We start from the raw sequence: 7,472 nt of genomic DNA, 5'->3' as shown, positions 1-7,472 counted from the left end.
GAGAAACACAACCAATAGGAGACGTAGATATAAATATTTATTTAGGAATGGCTCATTGCTGTGATTGTGGAGGCTGGCAAGCCAAAACTCTGTGGTGCAGGCCAGCAGTGGAAGAACTCAGGCAGGAGTTGATGCTGCAGCATTGAGGCAAAAATTCTTCTTCCCCAGGAAACCTCAGGTTGCTCTTAAGGTCTTCAGCTGACACGTGAGGCCTGCCCACATTACAGAGGCACATACCCTAAGTAATCTCCTTTACTTAAAAGCAGCTGGTTGTTGTAGAAGCTAATCGCAACTACAGCATACCTTCTCAGAAATATCTAGACTAGTGTTTGACTAAACACTGGGCACCACGGCCTAACCAAGTTGACACATAAATTAACTAACCATCACAGTCTACCCATTGTCAACTCAGCACCCATACCCATCTCTGTAAACCATCCTTAGTCTCCAAGTAAAGACAGTAGTGAAGTCAAACCTCTGCCTAACATGATACAACTTTTCTCCGTACCACTGAAAACGCATGAACCCTTTCCCCAGAAAAGGTTGCAAAGTCCTTAGGTGATGTTCACTCTTCTCCTTGATGTCTTATAACTTAAATGCTGTGATGTAAAGTCAGTACAACTTATGTTACATGATAAGGGGATAAGAGAATGACAGAAACAAAAATATTTTATATATATGATATATATATATGCATACATACATGCACCAACATATTCATAACAAAATAAGTAGGAAATAGCCGTGACAATTACAGTTCTTGTTTTCATAACTGCTTATAACTTCTTCTGTTACTCCTTTTGTATTCCCTTTGCCTTTCCCAAGCACCTTAGCTGGTTGTGGTTCTTTACGTGGTGGGGTGACCCAAATGTTCATTCCTGAAAGGACTGGGCCATTATGCCTGTATTGGGTTTTTGTACTTCTTAATTGACATTCATCACAGGGTACAAGGTACCCTAAGGGATGTCTTGTATTCAGGCTTTTCCTCACCTCTATTGTGGAGCAGCAGTCCAACTTCCCCTTGGTGGTCAGCATCATTTACCACAGCCAGCACAGTAATTAATTTCTTTACGTCTTGATTCAGAGTCAGGAGAGTCCAAAATGGCTGGGCAGCAGTCTTAACTTTAGTTCAGTGGAATTATTTTTGAGTCTTCTGGTGGAAACATTTGTTCCTTTGGAACTAACACTTCTAGACCAGCAGAGCAGAAGGTCATGAGGACAGAAATCAAAAATTTTGCAATTGGGTCGCTAGGGGCAACAGTGAGTATTACCATTTCTATTTCTACCCCCTGATTCCTAGACATGTGAATCCTGGCCATGAGAGAAACAGCACCACATATTGGGTGCTGATTTATAGCCTAAGCGGCTTCTTGGAGAACCTTGCCCCAACCCTGCAAGGTACTGCCACCTAGCTGGCACTATAACCAAATCTTCAAAAGGCCATTCGATCAAGCCAGCTGCTTCAGGATAGTAAGAAACATGGTAAGACCAATGAAATCCATGAATATGGGCCCACTGACATACTTCTTTTGCTACAAATTGAGTTCCTTGATCAGAAGCAATGCTGTGTAGAATACTATAATGGTGCATACAATATTATGTAAGTTCACGAAGAATAGTTTTGGCAGAAACATTGCATGCAAGGAAAGTGAAACCATATTCAGAGTAAGCGTTTATTCCAGTAGAAACAATATGCTGCCCATTTCATGGTGGAAGGGGTCCAAGGCAATCAGCCTGCCACCAGGTTTCTGGCTGGTCACCCCAGAGAATGGTGCCGTATTGGGAGCTCAGCGTTGGTCTTTGCTGCTGGTAAATTGGCCACTCAACACTGGCTATGACCAAGCTGGCCGTGGTGAGTGAAAGTCCATGATACTGAGCCCACACATAACCTTTACTCTGCCACAGAAGCCACTTTGACAGGACTGACTGGGGAAAGAGGATGACTGGTATCCACAGATGGGATCACTAAAATCCTCCCCTGCTGAGGTCAGCCTTTGGTGAGCATTCACATGGGACACAAATTTATTTCCATATTTCTCTCCAATTAATAAAAATCTCTCCACGTACCACTTTCCCAGGCCTCCTGTCATCAGTTTTCCAGTCCTGGCCCTTCCAAGTCCCTGACCATCCAGCCAAACCATTGGCCATAGCCTGTGAATCAGTGCAGTCACACCTCTAGCCATTTCTCATTCCAAGCAGAATTAACAACCAAGGACTTGAAGTGCTGCTCAAAGTTCTGCCCACTTGGAGGATTTCTCTTCACCCCTGTCCTTGTTGGATGCCCCATAAAGAAGCTGTAGTGCTGCAGCTGTCCACTTTGGGGTGGTTCCTGCATGTCTGTAAATCAGGCCTGAGTCTTCTCTTCCTTTGTCAAATGATCATAGGGAACTCCCTGAGAGGCCATAGATGCAGGCTAGGAGAGAGAAGGCAGTGTAGCAGGAGTTAGATCAAGGGCATTTAGGCCACTGTGCCTTAGGGCCTGCTTGGGCCCGATCATGTATATACCACATCCATGTAATGATGGAATGCTGCTGTGCACTCCCAGCGTTAGAGTTTGATAACTAAGGTAACACCCAGTTCATGATGGGCAGCCCAGGTCACATGGTAACTTGGCAGCCCATGTTTAAGCATTCATTCTCTAGTAAGCCCAGTAGTGGGCTCAAAGCTATTTCTCAAGAGGAGAGTAGTTATTTGAAGAGGATGGCAGGGGTTCGCTCCAAAATCCTAAGGGCCTGAGCTGCAGTTCTCCTATATGGGCCTACCAAATGCTCCAAACAGCATTCCTATCTGCCATTGACATTTCAAGCCCCATTGCGCTTGCCGGATCATATGGCCCAAGTGGCAGAACAGCCTGGACCTGTTGCAGCGTCTTCTCTGGTTCTGGGCGCCACTCAAAACTAAGTTTTTCTGGTCACTCAATAAATGAGCTAGAGTAGCACACCCAAATGAGGACATTGTTGCCTGCAAAATCCAAAAAGGCCCATTTGTATTATGTCTCTTTTGGTTGTTAGTGGGACCAGGTGCAACAAATTATCATTCACCTTAGAAGAGATAGCTCAACATGCCCTGCACCAGTGGACCCCTAGAAATTTTAGTGAGGTAGAAGGCCCCTTAATTTTTGCTGGATTTCTTTTTCACTCTCCGACACACAAAGTCTGGTATCCAATAAGCTTAGTGCTCACTAGGTCCAATCAGCATAGTGTCATCAATATAATGGACTGATCTCTTATGAAAGGACAAAGTGATCAGGATCCCTGTGAACTAAATTATAAATTATAAATTGCAGAGTTGATATACCCTGAGGTAGAAGAGTGAAGGTAAATTGCTGCCTTGCCAGGTTTAAGAAAACTGCTTCTAGTGGTTTTTGTTAACAGGGATGGAGACAAAAGCATTTGCTAGGTCAATAACTGCAAACCAGGTACCAAGAGATCTGTTAATTTGCTCATGCAATGAAACCACATCTGGCAGAGCAACTGCAGTTGGAGTCACCATCTGATTAAGCTTATGATGAACCACTGTCATTCTGCAAGAGCCATCTGTCTTCTGCACAGGCCAGATAGGAGAGTCAAAGGGGATGTGGCAGGAATTCCACCCCTGCAACTTCAAGTCCTTGATGATGGCTCTAATCTCTGCAGTCCTTCCAGAGGTGCAGTACTACTTCTGATTTACTTTCCTGGGTAGAAGCAGTTCTAGTGGTTTACATTTGGCCTTTCCCACTGTAATAGCCCTGGTTCCGTAGGTCAGGGAATCAACATGAGGGTTGTGCCAGCTGCTGAGCATGTCTATTCTAATTATGCATTCTGTTTCTGGGGAAAAAACACAGAATGGGTTCAAGGACCCACTGGACCCACTGTGAGATATACCTGAGCTAAAACTCCATTGATCACCCCACATCCATTAGCTCCTACACTGACTGGTAGATCACAATGACATTTTGGGTCTCCTGGAATTAATGCCATTTCAGAGCCAGTGTCCAATAGTCCCTGAAAGGTCTGATATTTCCTTTTCCCCAATGCACAGTTATCCTGGTAAAAAAGCTTTAGGTCCTTTTGGGAAAGGCTGGAAGAAATATTAAGGGCATAAATTGTTGGCAAAGTAGTGGGGTCCTTTCTCAGGAGAACCTGGGTTCTCCTTCACTGAAGGGGTTCTGGGCTTGTAAATCGTAAGTCTGGGAATTGACTGAGATGCCGTGACCCTCTGTTTTTGTGATTCTAGTTAGACTTCTGTTCACTAGACCTAGAACTCTTCTGCTTAGACAGATCAGGTTAGAATTCAGTGAACTGCCAGCTACTTCCTAGGGACACTGTGATCAACCACCCAATGCCATAGCTCTGCGCAAATCAGACTATTCTGACTGACGATTTGACTCTGCTGTCCATTATGGTAACCACACTCAGCTTGTCTTTGGCAATTAAGTGCTACCACTTGGTCCCAGTTACTCCCATTACATTCAGGTTTCCCAATTTCAGTGCCGCAGTTCTTACTGTAAGGTCTGGTCTACATAGAAGAGTGATCACAGACCTCTTCAAGGATGCTAAAGCTCTCTTCATAAATATATTTCTCACAGTAGCTGTGGAAGGTGTGTCCGGCCCATCCCCGGGCAGGTGAGCAGGTCTTACATGATAAATCCACTCTAACATTCCAGTCTTCCTAAGGATTTGGATGCCTTTCTCCACAGTATACCAAGGCAGGTTTGGCATTTCAGCCTAATTTACTATATGGACCCTTTGGTCCATGTTCCAGCCAACCAACCAAATAAACTGTTAGAGCCCTTTCTAGTCTCTTGGGCCATAACATTAAATCCAGAATCTGTTTAGTTAGCTAAAATCAATAAATTCAACTTGCTCTAATTATGTTTCTTTCACCATTATCCTATACCCTTAATATCCATTCCCACACATATTCACCAAATTTATTTTTATATAAATTGGAAACGTCATGTGGTTCTGTTGCAGTATAACGCACTTCTTCATGGCCATACTTTTACCTCACCCTTTGGGGCCCGCTCAGGCTTGAGCCTAGTTATAGGTCTAGAAGCAGAGGGCTGTGGTGGAGGTGGGTCCTGAGGATGTCGGCATTGTCTTGCAGGGCAGCTGCTTCGGCAGGGGCAGAATGGGTTCCTCAGGGAAAGTAGGACAACCTCTTCAGGTTGCAGGGGCTGCTTCTACTGGCACAGAAGACTTGGGGTTCAGTGTCTCAAGCTTCATCAGAATCTAACCGTTCGTCGCCATTCCAATTTTCAGGATCCCAGTCCTTCCCAATCGATGCCCTCACTTTAATAATAGACATTCTGTGTGGTTGGGCGTTCAGTCTGCATGGTAATTTGGCCACTCGTAGGATGAAGCTCTGGGTTGAATTTTCAGAAATCTCAGCTCTAGGGTCACAGGAGGTAAGAGTTTCTTTCAGGACAGATGTAAAAACTTTCAGGTCACTTATGTGTCACTTGAGCTGGGAATTTGAAATCCTGAGCTCAGCATTTTTCCAGTGCAGTTAAAAGCCATCAGCTCATCTTATTATACTCACAAGTTTGACAGAAATTTCCTAAGATGTCATATATATGGTTATCCAGAACTTTACCTCTTAAAAATGTTTGATGAGTCTATGGCCATGCTACCCTGAACACGCCCGATCCCATCTGATCTCGGACGCTAAGCAGGATCAGGCCTGATTAGTACTTGGATGGGAGACCACCTAGGAAGACCAGGTGCTGTAGGCATGAAAAAAAAGAAAGATGTTCAATGAGGTGTATCTGATGGTGTTAGTTTGTATATCTCCATTGTCACACCATCCGAAGGAAGATCACTGCTCTCTTTACCACTGAAAATAGTCATAGGGCCTTTAAATCTAATCAGCCTAGAGAACCAATTTCAGAAAACACAAAACCAATTGAGAAAACTCACGTTTAAGGTTCTGTTCCTCTAGAAACACTCTTGGCACCGAAATCTCTCCGGAGAAATAGAACCAGAGGAATTGGCTCATGTGTTGGTGGAGGCTGGCACGTCTGAGATCTGTTGGACTGGAGACTCAGGAAAGAGTTGACATCGTAGTCTGGAATCCAGAATATGAGGGGCAGGCCAGCAGGCTGAAAACTGAGGCAGAAGTTGATGCTGCAGTCTTGAGGCAGAATTTCTTCTTTCCAAGGAAACCTCAGTTTTGCTCTTCAAGCCTTCAACCAAATAGAGAAGGAGATAAGGAACCCCTGCATTATGGAGGGTAATCTCCTTAAAGTCAGATGATTGTAGATGTTAATCATATCCACTTTCATGGCAACAAATACTTTCATGGCAACATCTACACTAGCATTTGACCTAACAGCTGGCCACCATAGCCCAGCCACGTTAACACCTGAAATTAACCAAACAGGTTGATATCCATAGAAAACTATGAACTGATTAGGTGAAATATTGCTAATAATTCTCAAAGGCAGTATTACTTAAATAAAAGTATGAGAGATGTTGCCAATGCTGGTTTTGTTTTCTAAGATTTCAAAATGAATATGCTGTTATCAACTATTTCTCTTGTGTAGCTGTACACAGAGTCATCGTCGAGGCGGCTTGGGGACTAAGGTTTAAACTCATTATGTGAAGTTACAGGTGAAGTAAAATGCTTCCTGTGGGGGATGTAAATCACTTTAAATTTCTCATTATTGTGCAACTTAGTAATAAATCAGTACTTCAGAAGCAGTGGGAAAGAAGTCACAAATTTTCCAGGGCTTACAGAAAGGGAGGGTGTTATCATTGGTTTCCATGGTGTTCGAGCTCTCTAAACAACTTGACACGGCTTCGGATCTTTCTATTGGGCCACTACAAAGGTTGTTAGAAGGATGCCGAAGCAGTGCTGGAAAGATGCAGGGAGGCTGTCCACTTCTCACCATATATAGCTTAAGGTTCCTGAGTTGGGGCCACTTTCTCCATCAGAGCTCTCTAATTCCCTGAACTGGACTTTCAGGATTCCCAGAGCCAGAGGTGAACATATATAAGGCAGGAAGTAAATGCTCACAGAGTCTTCTCTCAGGAAAAGGCACCTGTGTGTAAAGTACTCCTGGCAAAAGGTCACTAAGAGACCCTCACACATGAGAGCCTCAGATTCACAGTTTAGCACTAGAAGGGGATTTGGATGTCATCTAAGCTGAATGGACCCACCAGCCCCTAACCAGGCCAGCAGCCCTGTCTGCAAAATTCCTGAAGAGGGATCGTTCAGGTTATGCTAAAATTCCTCTAGGGACAGGGAACTCACTATTTAATGAAGGAGCCTATTCTATGCTGGACTGACCTATTGCTGAAAAACTCATCCTCTCGTTGAGTCACAATCTACAGAGTCTATACACATAAATATATATAAATACACACAAATATACACATATGCGTGCATGTACATGTGTGAAAGCATGCACATGCATACACACACATGCACATGCACTCACACATATGTGCACTTACATCCATAAATGCACATCCCACGGAGTTGGTCCA

The 7,472-nt window shown here is 43.9% G+C and overlaps 1 protein-coding gene and 1 non-coding gene across 7 annotated transcripts in view; both read left to right on the top strand.

The window, feature by feature from the left end:
* The window catches only part of SH3RF3 (SH3 domain containing ring finger 3), a 380,077-nt gene that overhangs the window by 343,751 nt on the left and 28,854 nt on the right, over nucleotides 1-7,472 (top strand). The window lies entirely within an intron of this gene.
* Nucleotides 5,598-5,716, top strand: LOC111729557. Its single transcript, XR_002776281.1, has one exon. It is a non-coding gene; the product is annotated as a 5S ribosomal RNA (ribosomal RNA).

Source organism: Pteropus vampyrus, unplaced genomic scaffold (genome assembly GCF_000151845.1).
Source record: "Pteropus vampyrus isolate Shadow unplaced genomic scaffold, Pvam_2.0 Scaffold269, whole genome shotgun sequence".
NCBI classification, from domain to species: Eukaryota; Metazoa; Chordata; class Mammalia; order Chiroptera; family Pteropodidae; genus Pteropus; species Pteropus vampyrus.
The sequence above is the reverse complement of the archived record's forward strand: the minus strand, read 5'-3'. Positions and strand labels throughout refer to the sequence as shown.